General features: G+C 46.3%; 1 protein-coding gene across 5 annotated transcripts in view; it reads right to left on the reverse strand.

Moving 5' to 3' along the window:
• SMPD3 (sphingomyelin phosphodiesterase 3) overlaps nucleotides 1-17,964 on the reverse strand; it is a 1,269,436-nt gene that overhangs the window by 705,590 nt on the left and 545,882 nt on the right. For 2 of the 5 annotated variants that reach the window (XM_069653726.1, XM_069653708.1), the window contains exon 4: nucleotides 12,799-12,953. The exons of the other annotated variants lie outside the window; for them this stretch is intronic. The gene's annotated coding sequence lies outside the window, so the exon portion shown is untranslated. The remainder of the gene's footprint in view (nucleotides 1-12,798; nucleotides 12,954-17,964) is intronic. 5 annotated transcript variants of the gene reach the window in all.

A 17,964-nucleotide genomic window follows, 5' to 3' on the forward strand; every position in this document is an offset into this window, starting at 1 on the left:
CTCGCCTTGGAAGCAAGACGACATGGAGCACCACAGATTCAATCCCTGGGTCTGCGCTTAGAACCCTCTGGGTATTAAGCGCGTTATTAATAACCTATCATATAATATCATGTGAGGGTAGGCTGAATGTTAGGTTTAGTAGAAAGGTAAGGCTAAGGTTTGGGGGTAAAAAGGTTTTGCATTAGGGTTGGGTCTAAGATATGAAAAGACAATGTATGTGGGGATTATGGTAAGGGGTATATTATGGAAGGGTTAGAGGAGGATTGTGGTGGGGTTGGAGTTCTGGTTTGTCAGGTTTATTTACTATAAATGTAACACATTTTTACTAAGCAAAATGTATGGTGCATGGATTTTTCATCCCTATAACGTTTACATATTTCCATCACTTTCTCATATTACATGTTATTGGCATATGGCGGTTCTTCGTGGATTCAGAATTTTCTTGAGAATTTGGATACATAGGAATCAAGCACGGTTCAGGTCCATAATAGAAATTATGAGACATAAATAGATGTCAGTCCAATTTGATCATAACTCCAGATGTAAGAAGAGATAAAACTCCCTTTGTCAGATGGCAAAATGCATTTGAAGTATTAAAACAAAGGGGAGGATTATTGGGAGTGTTGGCATCTAGGGAGAACCTATTGTAGCCCGTCCAATGAGAAGATGCTGCATCAAATGATTCTCCATGGGTGAATAATCAGACTCACATTGTCATTTTTGGTGATGGTATAAACAAAGGCGATTTATTATTTAGCTTGCAAGTCAAATTGATAGCATCCTGTCCGATCACCTGTTCCCTTTATAGAGCATTGACAACATGACCATAAAAACACTGAAAACATTTAGACTAGGCCTTCTGAAATGTTTATCCCACTTCCTGGCTTAAACTAAAGACCTCATGCATGCAGATACCGTAGTACGTCCTCCCTATCTATGCGACAACGACAGCTATGTATTTCTGGTTAACCATAGGTGGTTAGATATTCCTCTAGTTTCACTTCTTCAGGTAAGGAGCCTATGGCCTCCGACCCCATGGCGACTTCCACCATCTATGAAAGGCTCATTGTCCGATCCGGCTTGTGCTGGTATGAACCATTGGCCTTAGTCGAGCGGCCTTGTTCCTGTTACCTCAGACAGCAAAAGGCCTCATAGTCAGCAGTTTCAGGAGCACATGCGTAGTTCACTTTATAAAGAGCAACAATTCTCCACAGCCAACCGGAAAAAGAGTGCAGTTAAAGAGTCCACTAAAAGAGAAGAAAAATAATGAAGACTAATGACAGGGACATGGTCCAATATGACAGAAGAGGTAAAGCATTCCTTCCAAAGGACGATTCTGTGAGAGAAAAAAAACCTTCCCAACTTTTATTTGTCACCATGTTTGAATTATTTATTTATTTACTACACCAGAAACTACATACTACCACAGTGGAGTTTATTGGGTATTTAGGCCAAACACACAGGAAATAGAGCAAGTTCTTGGGGAAACCTGCAGATGAAGGGAGCTTGTCCGACAAGAGAAGTGTTGAATGGGCTTTCACATTGATAGAGCTGATGGACATTCCCCTTAGGAAGGCCTTTTTCAGGGGGAGCCTTATGCAGAATCTTTGCCCAAGGCAAAACCAGATAGCCTGGGAGGAATTCTGAAAGCAGGGGACAAACTGGGAGCAGAGCTCACTTGCAGAGCTGCCTGGAGCTGTTCATGTACCTACCTGACCTGTGCCTTAAAAGACAAACCAAAAGTCGGTAGAGTAACCCCTGTGCAGTTAGATTTAAGTCCCAAGAACCAGTTGAACCCCTGATAGCAACTGAAAGACCTTTAGGGGAATCCTTTACAAGCTATGCCAACTGAATAGGGGCTGGGCTGTAAGGGGAACTTTGTGGAGGTATATTTAAAATAGTATGCCCCAGAAGTTATGATTGTGTGGGGCACATAATATTCTCGGACGGTAGCTAAATAAAAGGATTCCCTTAGTTTTCATGGGAGCAATTTATACCTCGATTTGTGACACAGTGTACAACGTGTGTCATGGATTTGCAGCAATTGATAGACTTCTTGACCTTTGAAAACCGTACTTTATAACAAAAGAGAAATCCTGAATAGAGCTGTATGCCTCTTAAAGTGGAATATGCAGGAGGTTAGTTTATCCCTTTAATTCCCAAGAAAACAATGCATATTGAATCAATCAATTTCATTTTTCCAAATAACATTGCACAGGAAAGAAAGGGTTCACATTCAGTGAACTCTGAATGCCAATAAAAATGAAGTGGTGATTCCTAGTCTGTTTCAAATTAATACTCACCTGCTTGTGTGACATGTGATTCTATGTTCTCCAAAAATTAAAGTTTCTATGCTAAACCCAAGTCTGTAGACAAAGTAGGCAAATATATCATACCCTCTATTTAATGTCCAATTTAGAAATAAATAATACCCTCCATCTAGAGTAGAATGAGCTATTAAATAAGAAAGTTGTATGTGAATGCAATGCTTTTCTCTGATGCCAACACTTGTACCAGAGAAAATTAAGTGAAATCCATATTGTAAATTTCTGATGAGAATATTTTGTTTGTCTTTGAAATATGAGGCCGACAAGAGGTAATAGTTTGAATTTAGATATTGTAGAAGAGAGCATATTTTTGTTTAGAAAAGTTATTTAGACCTAGTTCTATCCGAATGGATGTTGGTGAGCATTGTAAATGTAAACACTAGTGAGATCATTGCAGGCATGTTGTGCTTCTCTTCTCTAGACAAGCTGCCTATATTTCTGTGGAATACTGTCAAATAAAATGAAACATTCTGATAAAAACAGATTGTTCCTTGGTTGTGGTGGTGGTGGACGCGGGGCAGGGGTGCTAGATCAGGGGATATTTGTCCATAAAACAAATCTTCAGAAGATGTTTGGCCAGGGTTTTGGTTTGGGCAGATTATGACAAGCACCTTATTGCTACAAAGTCTAACAGCAATTGCAAAGCTAGGCACTGCATGTCTGGTATAACATATCACTATAAAATAACTTCAGTAGTGCAGAGGTGTTTGAACGGGAAATTGTGGAGAGTATTAGGGAAAAGAGAACCTCTACAAGGTATTTTAGCCAAGGGAAATATGACGAAATGTTCAGACTTCCTTTTCTCAGACTTGTTTGTGGGAAGCATCAAAGTCTCTTGTGATTATTGCACCCACATTCAAGCTAAACAATGCAATTTATCTCCAGGAGAAATTGTCAGGCCGAACAGCTTAAAGTGAGTTGAGCATGTTTTCTGGTATCGCAATAGCAGGAGGTGGGCACTTCTCTGAATGGAAGAGTTGGGGAAGCAATGGCTCTGATATGCACTGTTCTGACACTGCTTGTACATATCCACTGGCTAATCCATGGTGTGTGTGGAGTTGCCAAGAAATACCCCATAACACAGCTTGCGATTTATGCTTGATTGACACCTCTCCCTAAACATATGCACAACAACTACAGGTAACTACAGGCAAAAGCACAACAACTACAGGAAGACCGGAGTTCATTTGCTGTGGCCTCTCTTTGCTGACTGTGTGGTGAGCTTGCATAATTTACTACCACATTCAAGCATCAACAATTGGTCGAACCCAACACCTCCCTTTTCCGGGTTCAGTGGTTGCAGTATAGGTTGTCCTGCAATAGCCGCACACTGAATAAAATGTAGTGTTTTGAACCCATGCCCAATTAACATGTAGCCTTTCCTCCTCAGAAGGAAACTCCGGCTTAGAGTGTGTATGGGTCTGTGCCACAAAATGAATGAACTCATAAAATATGACTTCCTGGCGAAATGCTTGACTTTATAAGTGGGATTATGCATTGTAAGAGCATAAATGACTACTCTTGTCCATGTGTCAATCATCCGTTTAAGCAAGACGTGTTCCAATGACATTCTCAATCATCCTTTGCGGTTAGTGGGTAAAGTAGCCCATTGGTGTGCTTCTCCACTTAAGATTTTTTGGGGAAATAGACAGCATGAACACTGTTAGTTATAATTCTGGACATTAGTTTTAAATCTACATATGAACATTTAACAGCCTGGTAAAGGATGTCACCAAGTATCTGGAGGAAGTTGTCATTACAGTGGATGTGCTATGAAATCAAGCAGCCTCATTTGCTTAGAAGATACTTAAGCAGCAGAACTCAGCAATGCATTCTTTCCAGGGGTGGCAATGGCTTAAAGATCAGGAGGGGAGCGAAGAACTCTGGTGATGTCATAGGCCCCATTACATTTCTGGAAAGCCCAAAGGGGCGGAGACTCTAGCTAGTAGCACCCCGGCATAAAGGCTATGGTGCTAATAGTGTTTTATTTAAGTAAGAAACAGTGCGGGTAGAGAGGGCAAGCACTTTCTGATTACCGCCCTTAATTGCTTAAAATGAAGATAAAGTTGTTGGAAACAAACGGCTGCCACAGAACTGGAGAAGGGAGCTGCACAGAGTCCCTTCTCCATTTGCATTGGTGGTGGCGTGGGTGAAGAGTGGCAAGCGGCTTTGCATTGAGGCCTTTGACGCCAGCAGTCGAGTGGTGCTTGTGGCACGGTGGCTGGAGGGATGTGGTAGAGAAACTTGGGGGGTAGCAGCAGAAGGTGAGAAAGGCTGTGGGGGGGAGGGGCTAGTACACTGAGCAGGCCACTAAGCGTGGGTAATACCTATTGCCTGACCTCTCTTATTGGCTGGGGTGTGCACCCAGGTGCTAATTAAGCAATAATATATGAGCTGGTGGGTTTTCCCAGGTGGTAACTGACCACAGAACAAGCCAACAAGGGAGTGGATCATAGCTGTTAACAAACCAGGGAAATCAACCGTGGGGTGGGAGTTCTGGGGGGGTTGTAGCTATTAGCACTCCTGCCTAATGCCAAGGGTGTTAAGGGCATTTGGTAAAATAAACAGCTCGCACAATGATCACAAGACATCTCTTCTGTTAAATAAAACTACAGAATTCTTGGCAGTCATGGAAGAGGCAAATGGAGCTTGCGGGCTCCCTTTACAATGTGCATGGAAAGCCGGAGGAGGAGGAGCTGCAGGTGAGTCAGGGGGCCAGTGTCGTGAAAGCCAGGCAAGGCTTGAAAAAGTCTACGGGAGGAAGCAGTGAGATAGCGGAAGACGGGAGGGCAAATGGTCGAGGAGTGTGTGTGCACTGTGCAGGGTAGCAGGCACAGTCTGGGAGTGGGAAGGAGAGACCGTGGCTGTACTGCAGCAGAGGCGGAGAAACAAGTGGAGTGCTGACCCACTCCAAGGGACCACAATGCAGGCCTTACCGGAGAGTCCGGCTTTCGGAGCTCTTTGATAGGCTAGGAGGCACTTCACAGAGAGTCATTTTGGTCACATCATGTCTATTTACAAGCTTTCTCTCAATGCGCATGCTCTAAATTGGCCCATTGGAGTGCTTCTTCCCTTGGGTTTTTTGGGGAAAAAAGACAACATTGGAATTGTTGGCTATAATTCTGTACATTCATTTTAAATCTGCAGGTGAATATTTGATAAAAACTAAAACTGAATAATTTCATCAAAGCTATTTTGTTGAAACTATGGAAATTGCAATTTAGCAAAACTATTCCAGCACACAGGTTAACGCTAACACACATGGACTTGATCCACAGGGTTTTTTCCAAGTCCGGAAATGCACGGTGCTCATGGGTGGGTGGCTATGAATTTGTCCATTGTTGTTACTCCCTTTCCCGGCTCCGGTGGTCTCTGCCATATCTCATAAGCATCTACACCATTGCACTAAGTGAACAATTATATCTAAGATCTCCTCCCACGTGGGCAATTGTTTGGCTGCAGAAATCTTGTTGATGGACCATGTAGCTGTCCATGGTGCTTGGTTACAGGAAGCTGCGCGTATGTTGTATGCTGCAGTCCCTTCACATTCCAACAGTTGTATCCTCAGTCAAAACTTTCCATGTCTGCTGCTTGCTGCCATTACCTGGAAGCTTTGAGAAGCCTACACACAAGCAGATCTGTGGGCACAGAAGGTGTGCGGTGGAAGCATTGTGCTGGAATGAATGCATCTGGTGGAAGAAGGACTAAAGTATGTTAAGGTTAAAAGATATTTGTACCGTGCACTATCACCACCGGAGTGGTCCCCTGGCGCTCTGGCGGATATGAAAAGGAAAGGGGATGGGGGTGAGTTAGTCGGAACGAGCGGGATAAGTGCATGAGAGAAGTGATGTGCTATTGGCAGCTTCAGTTCGCTGAATTTAGCAGTGCTTTCCGGTCGGTAGCCGTTGTGTGCTGTTGTGCGAAGCTATGTGTGGTTTGTTTTGTTGTTGCGGTGTAGTATTGGAATGTCCATTTGGGAAAAACAGATGCCTCGCCAGGATGGGAACAGAGAAGCAGATAACTACCTTGGGGACTTACTTGCTCTGTACCTACTGGAAAAAACCATGCGCTTCCAATGCATTCTCGACCCTGGCCCCAACTCCACTTCTAAGTTAATAGAATAGACACCCTAAAAGCCAACACCCCTATGAGTGACACATTGCAGGAAGGCACCTTCCCAACGCATCCCAAGTGCCCCGGAAGGCGGCTCGAGAGTGCCAGCCCACGAGCAGAAAGTGCACCACATCTTGGCAGCCTTGAAGCACACTTCGTCATCTGACATTTGCAACACAAAAGTGGCTCATCTGGGCCTGCTGGCACTCACGCTGTCCATCATCACTCTCATCAACATCTTGTCCACCAATGTATTCATAACCAAGGACTCAAATAGGACATTGTGACGCTCAGATATGCTGAAACAGGCATTCTCTCCTATTCCCTACTTAATCATGTTGGGATTACTCTGCGCAGCCAAGGCCCTTTAGAGAGCCTTCATTGAACAACTTGCAAAACAATTCAGCAATCATTTGATCTATTTCCCCTCTGTCTTTTGCTCCTGCCAATCAACCAAAACCGACTTGAAAACATACAGAGGGACTTGCTTCTACAGGAATGAAGTCAGGTGTGAGGCCTTCTCCTACTAAACTTTTCTACTGGTTTTGATACTTTCAAACAGAAAGTGCTCCTTTACAGCGTGCCTGAAGTAGCTGGGATTGCAGCTACTACTTTTAAAGTGGGACCCCATTCTACCCCAGCACCAGTCATATGACCAGATAGACTTGTCCTCTGCTCAATAGGGGCAGTGGGCCGGTCCATCTTGGCCCAGGTGCTTCTCTGGGGCAGCCGTCTGAGACTACTCCTGCTTGGCCATGTTCAGGCCTTACCGGTTCAGGGGCCTGGATCCCTACACAGCTCACCCCAGGTGAGCAAGCAACATGTGTATCACATGACTTTCTTCCCTCCAGAGCTGGACTATCTCATGCCGGGCCGGTCTGAATGCAGGGCTGCCCGTGAGACTGTCCGGGATGCCATTAGCCCCCGCCACACCAGCTTGGGGAGTCTTTCAAGGTCTTGTGTGGTGGGAGAATGCGCGGCAGGCGCCCTATTGAAATTAAATGCACCCCGCTCTTTTGCTGGGGCTGGACTTTCCATTGCGGGAGCGGGGCGCGTTTAACAACAAGATATCGCTGATGCTTTCGCATTGGTGCCCTGTTGAAGTGATTACCTCCCCGCTCCAGCGCGGGAGCAGAGCACTTTTCATTAGGATAGGGCACTGATGCTAATGCATTAGCGGCCTATTCCTGTTATTAACTCCCTACTTCGAAGCGGAAGCAGGGAGTTCAAAATAAACTGGTGCCTCCCCACCCACAATGAACAGGGGCACGCAGGGTGGGGTCCCAATTTTTGTTTCACTGCCTGGGGCGGTGCCGCCACTAAGGCCAGCCCTGATCTCAGGCCCTTGTATGCATCCAAAACACAACAACACATAATGCTCTTGCAAAACACTAAAATAAATACAAGTTGAATACTATAAAATTAGAAGACTTGAACAGCCTTATGGCCACCTCCTACAAAGAGGACATACTTCCCAACACCGTCATTAAAACATCACAGTAAACGCACACACTTTATTCCTCCATATCAGTAATGCCTCTCTCACTCGAGACTGGCCAAACTCTTCTTTTGAAAGAAAACCACCCCTACTCTAGACAACCCCAGACACTACTGCCCGATGACTCACTTGCCTTTCATTGTGAAAATCATCAGGAAAGCTGTAGGTGTACAGCTCCATGAGAGTATTACAAACTCCTTGGGGAATACTGGCCAGCTTTTATCAATGATGCAGCATCAAAACAGACACCGTCCATGTCAGTGGAAGTGCCTTCTCCATCATGGCCAAATGGGAGCTCTGTCTACTGGTCCTGACTGGGCTTTCCTCCACATTTGACACCGTCAACCACAAGACCCTACTCAACATGCTTACCTTGCACGTGGGCTGAGATGACAGCCCTGCGCTGGTTCACATCATGCCTCACTGACAGATGGCCACTAGTAGGCACATATCATAGTGTTGTCCAATCACCTGCATAGTTCTACCAGCATCCATCATCACCTCTGGCGTCTTTAACCACTTTATGGAGCCATCAGGGGGGGGCTGCTAGCACATCTCAACATCATTATTCACTAGCACGCTGAGGATGCACAACTGCACCTCCACACCAACCTTGCCGAGAACATACACCAACTGAGACACTGCTTCTCCCTCATTCAGGACTGGATATCAAACACCCATTTGAAAATGAACATCACAAAGACTGAATTCAACCTCTCGGGCACCCCTCCAAGCAGGCCCAAGTCCAGAGTTCACTGACAGAAAAGAAACTAAATGGATTCACGTCACTACTCCTCTCCCATGCAACCCCTCAAATTGATCAACAATGACAATTCATTCAAGGCATCTCTGGAGGCCAGTGCAGCACTAGAAGCCACGTCATTACCAGACTAGAAACAAGATAAGCTGATAAAGAAGAAAAGAAGAAAACATGCTGTCTCCTGCTGCACGCCTGGGCACTGGAACAGCATATCCACCCCTGTCAGATTGTCCCTGTCACTCCAGCACTTCAAACAACATCTCTGCAACCACTGATAAGGATGGCCAACCTCTATTACACACGTTTAGCCTTCTCTCTGGCATCCTGTTCCTGACTCTCCTTATCAATATATTATTGCACCTTTGAAGCCCTGTGAAAACAAACTTAGAAACTCAGGGTATGTACTCAGGATCAAGCATCACCTATGGATGCCCGCAAGGATCATCAGAATCGCTGATTCTAATCAACACTTACACGACCCCCTCATCATTGACCGCCCTTAACCACAGGTACCACAGCTACTCAGATATTACCTGGCTACATCAACAGCCTAGGGATCGTGATATACGCTTACCTGTCCTTCACCCCACAACTAAACTTGATCACAGAGGCTGCCTTCCCTCACTTATGCCAATGACGCTGAATGCTCGCATGACTAGCAATGCCTCACAGAGAGGTCTGGCTCTTCACAGTGGCCACCTAATGACTGCACTGTTGTAACCACCTACGCAAACAGCTCTCAGCAAATGCAACCTTTACCTTTTAGAGACCCACAACACCTGGCTTGCATAATTTTTAATCGCCAGAGATCGAGTCACATCACCCAAGCCTGGGAGCCTTATACTGGTTACAGATTAGGGAGCAATACGACTTCGAGACTCGTTGCCTTGTCCATGCGGCAACACATGGATAGGTGAGGTAATACCTCTCCAACGTTTTCCACCCTTAGTGTATGGCTAGATGCCCGAAGTTGAGGCATCGGGCCAGGTAATAAGGGGGGAGCTAGAACCTTCTAACAGTCCTCCCTGCAATGTTCACATGGTTCAGCAGGTGACCTCTACGCTCACAAGGATCCACCTCTGGAAATCTGATCTCCTCCGCCTAAGGCTTGAAAACGGGTTCCTGTGCTTCCACCAACAGTTTCTTGGCGCCTTTGACCCACACTCTCCCTGAACACTGGCCTCCTTGTCCTCCATCTTCAACTTGCTCCTGGGTACCTGTTCTATGAACACCATGAAGAATGAACACAGCTGCACCGGTCCCGATGTGTCTAGAGAGCCTGGGGTTCGCCTGTCACAACCCCTCAACGCTATGGACGTGCCTCTTTGTCACACCCACTTTTTAAACATGATCTGAATAACCTATAAGCAAGCAGGCCCTGTAAATAAAATAAAATAAAAAAATATATGTAAGACTCTGCAGCAAATGTATGCCATTGTGTAGCTATATGTACTGCCCCGTTGGCTCAGAAGTGGTGCAGGAAATAGGCAGAATATAGAAAGAAGTGGACTGATCATGGAGTGGCTCTATATCTACCTATGTAACAAGCAGTTTCAAGCACCTTTAGCCAATGAGCAACGTGACTAGTTGCCATTTAGGGATGAACTAACTTAGAAGTGTGTTTTGAATTAGTAAAATGGGTGCTGTCAAAAGTACCATGGGCCTTATTATGACTTAAGCAGTATTCTGGCAGTATATCCACTGCAATACCGCCACGGGATTACAAGTGGTGGTAATTCCCCATTGTTGGAGTCCCTGGGACTCATGGGGATTTATGGTGGATTTACCACCGGCAGAATTACTGCACGGTAAATCTGCCTATCTTTGGAGGTAAAGTGGAAGGTTTACTTCCAGCAACAAGCTTGAGGTGAAGCCTCCACTTTACCCAAGGATGTCTTTTAGGGATTACCAGGGGTCGCAACTGCGACCCCTGAGGTCTCCTTTGCTACCCCTGTGGTCTCCCTTGCTAACCCTAAAATTAAAGTTGAAAAAAGTGTAATTTTTTTCTCCTTTTTTTTAATGCAAGCTCCTGGGCTGTGGCCAGCGCCATGTGGGTCTTTGCTTCTGGAGTGGCTGGGTTTCTTGTTCCGGCCTCTTAAAAAATAAAAAAGAACAGGGGTTCCACAAGTCTAACACTTTCAGCGGTGACCCCAAATAAGAAAGAATAAGAATACCAAATAATGTGTCTTTCTGGAATTCTATACAATAATTGCTACTCATTAAAGGTTTATTTGAGGCACACTTCAGGGGGTGAGTTAGTCTGTTCTTAAACACCTCAACTCAGCCTTTCATCCTTTTGAGGTCAATAAATGTGTACCAACACAGGTTGGGTGATAATGGGTGTATATTTTTATATATAAAGCGATTAAGCGGAAGTGCTATCAAATAACACATCATTATCATTTGGCCATGGACATCTGCTTGCATTCACAGTTATTTGGTAATATGGGCCTGTACACACTGATCTTAATGATACATATGGCAATCCATTCTTGTATGAAATGTCACATTATAGTGATATTGTAACCATACTTTTCGTAGTGTACGTAAGAACAATGATGGGCCTCATTACATGGATGGCGGAAACCATGGCGCTATTAGCGCCATGGTTGCTGCCAGTATTTTACCGAGTCCACCTTGGTGAATGGGGGAATTACTGCCCCATTCCAAGGTTGGCGGGCGGTAATTCCCCATTCACCAAGGCCCTTCCCCATTCCCATGGGGAAGGAGCAAATAACGGTACCGCTATTAGCTGTACCGTTATTTGCCCTGAAGTCTCTCAGTGGATCCCTTCCTTAACGTGTGGTCTGGCCACACGTTAAGGACAGGACCCGCTGAGGGACCTCGTAGTATGGCGCTAAGGGATTACTGGCACCGGTGCCCTTACCAGTGCCGATAATCCCTTAGCGCCATCCGTGTAATGAGGCCCGATGTGTGATGCCACTTCCCGTTTTGTCAAGGGGTGAAAGGTTGTGTTCCATCGCTTCCCAAGATATCACTTTGGGTGGGGTCAAATGACATCACTTCCTGAGATGTCATCCAAGGTCAAGGGTCATGTGATGTCACTTCCACTACCCCTGGCATTTTGGTGTAATGACGTCCCTGACTTTACCTCTGAAAATCAGTGGATTTACCATGCGATAATTCCACCTGTGGTAAATATGCCAAAAATTCTAATTTGGTGGTGCGGAACAAGTAACGGTAACAGAATTGCTGCCACTTTTTTCCCGCACCACCAAACTTCTAATGAGGGCCACTGTATCCTGTAGTTGGAACATGTTTTATTGGTCCAGCAAAAAGAACACAAACTAATTTCTCACCAGCTGGCAAAAATCGACTATTCTGTTAAATTCATAATTCGTATTAAATGCTGAGAAACACAACATAACATAATATAAATAATGCATATAATTGTAGAAGGTAATATTTTAGAACCAGCTACTACCAGAAAAGTATAGTGATGAGAAAAAAAAACAATAAATATGAGTCAGTGAAGTGTGAAATTCAAATAATTAGCAACTTCCGCCAAATGAGTCAAAGAGTATTGTTATTGGGAATTTGATGCTGAGTTTGAAAACACAAGCCATATTCATTTCACATATCAGCGACAGAGGTAAAAATCATAAATGGAATCAATGACATAGATTTACTTATCACTTACCAAATTCTTAAATGCACTCTCTAATATGGACCTTTTAGTATTCACGAAAACACTGCCTTACAGGTTCGAATGGCTAGTATTTTAGGAGCGAACGACTGACTTAACTGGTACCGCCCAACCTTTGGAGCATCAGTGAGTCTCACGCCAGCTCTTAAGTCTACGTAATGCCTATGGATGTCTTCTTTACAGTGCATAACCTCTTTTATACTTTTCATGTGTTTCATGACATACGTGTACTTTAGGCACCCTGTGTGACTTTGCCATTGGATATTTGCTAGTATAGCATCATCCATATGCGGCATACCCTCTTGCATAAAGCACTATGGGTGAATGGGACCGGGCTTTTGAGAGTATTCCACAACACAGCATCTTGAACGCTGTTGAAAGCTTTCTGCAGGTCCACAAACATAACATATAAATGCATATTCCTAAGACATACGTATTTGTCGATAAGCAGCTGGAGTCGGAAGCACTGATCCACTGTGCTCATCCCGGCTTGAAGCCCTGTGCGCAGGTGATTTATCTGCCCGGTTTCCGGCTCTTGGGCTTCTAAATGAGCCAGTATCGCTCTTGCATTGATCTTCCCTCCAGCATCTAGTAAGGAAACAGGGCGGTAATTAGAAGGGTTCTCTCTCCCTCTCTTTTTGTAAATAGGGACAATTTCTGCTTTTGTCCACGTTGCATGTGGCGTTCTACTTGCGTTTGCTGCACTAAACAACCTGGTTAAATAAGGCGCATAGATAAGAGATTATGGGCCTCATTGTGACTGATGCCGGTATTTATTAGTCCACATTCCCATTTGAGCTCCATGGGGATCAATGGGAGTGGGAAGTCCGGTAGCGCCGGCACTGTTAATATCGGTGCCGGGGCTACCGGGTAGGTCTACCCGTGGGTACCGTTCCGCCCGGCAGGTCAGACCTGCCGAGCTGACAGGCACCCGTGGGCATCCCTCGTAGTTTGCTGGTCCGGTAACAATGGTACTGGCAAGCTTACCGGTACCATTGTTACCGGACCGGCAAACTTGTAATGAGTCTGAATGTCTTGTACATATCTGCAGGTATTCTATCTGAACCAGGTGGCTTGTTTTTTTGAGACACTATAAATCCTCTGCAATTGCCCCGTCCCCCACCTGGTGAGTGATCAATCATGTTCTGGTATGTTACATTGGATTGATGTTAGGTCTTCCGCCTATCCTTTACTTATTTGCCTCCATTTCTCTTTTGTTTTTTCTTGTTTTAAACAAAACATACTTTCACTGGGTGCAGTGGTCTGATAGGAACAAGAAACACCCCCTTTGGCACTCCTTAAGGGCATGGGTTGAAGTTTGACCCTCAGTTTCACTTACTGAACATTGAGCGTTAAGTATAAACAAAAGCCAAAATCAGTCTCAGAATGGAAGAAAAAAGAAAAACAAGAAACAGACATACATGGCTGCCACAAACATTTAGACCACCTGCACACATGGGAGAGAAATGTACTTTCCATATTAAATATACTCGGTTATGTGATGAAGTCCTTTGCCTCATTTTGGGGATATACAGTGAGCTGACCAACAGAGCCAGCTGCTTCCGCAAGCTAGAGGATGACGTACCTGGGGGTGGTATCGGGAGGATCCCCTGGTCACCTACACTTAGTCTCCATCTCGGGGCAGGGGCCAATCACATGGGGCCAACTAAGGGCGGGCCCCTTTAAGAGAAGCAGACATTATGCCTGGGGAAGCAGAAACCACATGGCATCAGGGTAATCTGGCCCCAACACCCAAAGCAAAGTGCTTCACTTTTACTGAAGCTGTGAACTCTGTAGTTACTGTGCCTTTAAGGGAAGTGAGGAAATGCCATCCCGTGGAACCAGCAGCGCCTGCCCGCTTGGGTCACACCACGCATACCCAAATCACATCTAAATCTACAAAGGGAAGGCCAGAGACCTGAGTTGGGGAGGGAAACTCGATAGCCAGCCACCCATTGCACCTGCCCTCCATTCCCACACAGTTAACAACAGATAGTCTAAGGGAGTCTACACCTCGGGCAAGTATCGGACATGCCAAGCAGAGAGAGGAACGACGAAGAGGAGGGTCCGGCCAGCCCAAAGTCCCACATCAGAACAGGAAGCTATCTTCAGGGGTGGGGCGCACCAGCCAATCCCTAAACCAGTTGTCTGAGGAGACACACCTGAGTTCCTTTACCCAATACAGAGGGTGAAAGTAAAGGCAATGGTGTGGCAGGCAGAGGACTGCTGAGGTGGAGGGGCAAGCCAAGGCACTGTCCCATATGAGTGAGCCATCCCAGGGGGCGGAGCCCAACAGCCTGTTCCCATCCCAGCTAACAAACCTGAAGCCCCTTTTGCCAAAAACAGGTTAGAAGGCTACGTATTTGGACGAGAAGCTGGAGACAGAAAAGTGGAGACGGGAGTTGCTTTGGAGAAGTCTGAAGGAGATGGCAAGAGGACCTGGAGTTGGAGTAGAGCCCAGAAGATATGTTCGAGAGACACAAGAGACCAAACTGAGCAGCACAGAGAAATATGGCTGCCAGTAAGGAGTGTGAAAGATGTGGCCAAAGAAGGCGGCACCAGTAAAGGGAGAAAAGGGCAGAGAGTGGGGAAAAAGGCATAAAGGAGTGTAGAAGAATGAGTTCTAGTGGTGCCACTGGGGTGAAGGAGATGTAGTTAGGGGGAACATTGCCCACAGAGCTGAGATAGGAGAAGACTAAAGGGGTAAAGAGGGTGGGGATAGTAACACCACTGCTCAAAGGAGGGAAGGAGAGGACAGTATGGCAGTGCTCGAGGGGTGAAGAGGGCGAGGAGAATGCCAGTAGTGCGCCGAAGCGTTGAAAGGGGAATACCGCGGCAATGGCGTCGGAAGAGACATCGATAGTAGCACCAATAGAAGTGAGAAAGGGGGTCCGGGGCATTGAGACTGGGAGCACATAGATCAGAGAAGAGAGACAAGAAGATGGTAGGAATGACAATGGAAGAGTGCACAACTGAAGAGTCTGGGAGGGAGCGCGAGCGAGAAGTGGCGAGAAGGGGAGGCGCGGCAGTGAAGGTGAACTGGTAGAAGCCAGGCGGGAAGAAACAGAAGCCTGGGAATAGAGTGGCTGAAGGAAGAGGAAGAGAGCAAGAGGAAGGCCTGGGTCCTGCAAATGAATGCAGGCTTCCCTGGCCTCCTGTGAGATCATAGGGTCATTGCCACCCTCTGACCCAGCTAATCTTCCCAGCTCCACATCCCAGACTTTGGAAAGCTGCATGCCCACCACCCAGACCATGGCATCCCGAACATATGACAGACTTTCCCGCTGTGACAGGATTATCCCAAGGAGCAAACAGCAGGAACGCCATGGAGCGACAATAAGCCAGCGACCAGCAAGATCAGATCCTAGAGGACAGGGAGGAGGAAAAGGGAGACCTTCCCCTGAAACCAGCGCTCACCAAGGACTGGCACAGAACCCGGGAGAAGACAAGTCCCAGATACCGAGAAGCTAAACACTTGTTACTTTAGGCTTGCCGGTAAGGGAAATCCAAAACCCGTGAGGCTGGAGAAAGGCCTCTTTAGTTTCCCTGCGCCACTCCTAGGAGGAAGCACCGCACTAATCCTGAACTAAGCATTGCATTTTATACCAGCCCAGTTTAATATTTGATTCACCCACTGTACAAGTTTCCAAATAAAACACTTAAAACGTATGTCTGCGTTTACCTAGTCATGTGATTACTGTCGCAGATACAACAGGTCGAGTGCGGGCCAGGTTAAAGCAGAGCACTGCGATTGCACAGAAAGCCGTGGAAAAGACCCACGTGATACACGCTAGAAGGTAAACACCTCGGGTGCATGGAGCGAGAGCAATAGAAGAAATGAAACGTGAGCTAGAGGGTCACCTGTACTTCAGAATAAACGTGTGTGCTGTGGGAAGGGGAGAACAGGCTTGATCAGAAGCTGCCGGTAGGAAGGAACTGAGGTCAACTATTAGCAGTTAATGCCCGCATTCCTTTGAAGACCATTGGTGGAGATGCACACAAAGTTTGAATGCGGGTTCTAATCCTAGGTTCGGCACGCGACCAAAGATTTCCTCTGTGTGGTAACGTAAATATGCAAAACACACACAGAAAACGCACACACGTTATTTGAGTACAATAAACGGACCTCTGTACAGATTTCCCCTCAAAGCTTTTCGTAAGAGAGACGCTATGTCACATTACTTCCCACAATGACGGACCGAGACCAGAAGCTCTTGAAAGCGAGTGGCGTGTTAGGAAGAAAGAGTATTATTGACAATCTATGTCAGATATTGGCAAATAATTATTTAAGACAAGTAAAGCATTTGCCGTGCTTAATGTGAACACGTTGCACTGGATACAAAATCAAAGTTCTCCAAATAGAGCAATGCCTCATCGTTTAGTCACATGTTCTTAGAATTAAGAATCGTTGGCTCGCGTCCTTTGATGTCACAGGCTCCAGGATGAGGGCAGGAATGTAGTACAAAGAGTGAGTACGGATCATGGTTGGAGCGGGGGACGGGGGGTGACAGAGGGGTCGGCCGCCCGTCCTGGATCCCCCCTGGTGACCATGCACACCCACAGGGCTTGTGCTCAGTCAGGGCTGGCACTGACTGAGCGCCATCCCTGAAATATGTATTTATTTATTTATACCACGCCATAGCCATGGGCTTTAAAAACAAAAGCAAAAACAGACAAAAAACGAGTGCTCCAATGGTGGCGCTATGTTCTTGTCGCCTAAAGCTCGCCAAAGCCAAACGGGTGGCTGTTTATTTAAAGCCGATAGGGCTGTGCACATATTTACTCAAATCAATGGGATAATTTATCAATTCGTGTGAATAATTTAGCAAGTGTGGCCAGAGGCTTGCGTGGATTCCAACCCTTCGGGATTATGGAGTAACCCAAGGGTGGTAAGCTATTCCTCTGCGGTCAATTACCATTCACAATTCTCTTTATTATCTGTGGCGCGACCTCAACCAAGCCCCCATTTCCCAAGGCCTTTTCATGGCCCTAGCCAGCGTGGCGACACCTTGGGGAACAGTGTTGGCATGGCAACAGCAGGCCTTCTGGACGCAGCAGGGTTCTCGGACTGCGCTGGCCCTGACGCCCTACGCATCTGTGCTTCCGCAATGCCTAGTAAGCAGTTTGACATGTGGACCGTGTCTTCTCTTCGTGTGACCTCCTGCCTTTTCATCTGAACCCCTGGCCCGGAAGTCTCCCTACCCCATCAACCACACTTGTGTGGGAGTGGGGTTCACAACACTACCCCTTGGTTTGACTTCCAAACAACGCCCTCGCCTATCCCAACCAGCACAGTCGCCTGGAGGATCATTGAAGAAGGTCGAGTACCTAGTAACCTAATACTGCTGCCTGTGACACAGATGTCAGAAAAAAACAGACCCCAATTGCCTCAGCAAAAGGTTGTGCCCACCCTCTGACATGTGTACGCCTGTAAACCAACACATTCTGCTCGGGTGGCCTTCTCTGCCATCAGAACGTTGGCTCAAACCCCCAATCTCTTCCCTCCCGCAACACCCTCATACCCATGGCTTCCCACTGCCACACGGTATGGTTTCCTGCAGTGTCGTGCCGTAGCTTTAACGGGCGGTTTCAATCTACG

This window comes from Ambystoma mexicanum, chromosome 1p, assembly GCF_040938575.1.
Source record: "Ambystoma mexicanum isolate Mex_15411 chromosome 1p, UKY_AmexF1_1, whole genome shotgun sequence".
In the NCBI taxonomy this organism is placed as follows: domain Eukaryota; kingdom Metazoa; phylum Chordata; class Amphibia; order Caudata; family Ambystomatidae; genus Ambystoma; species Ambystoma mexicanum.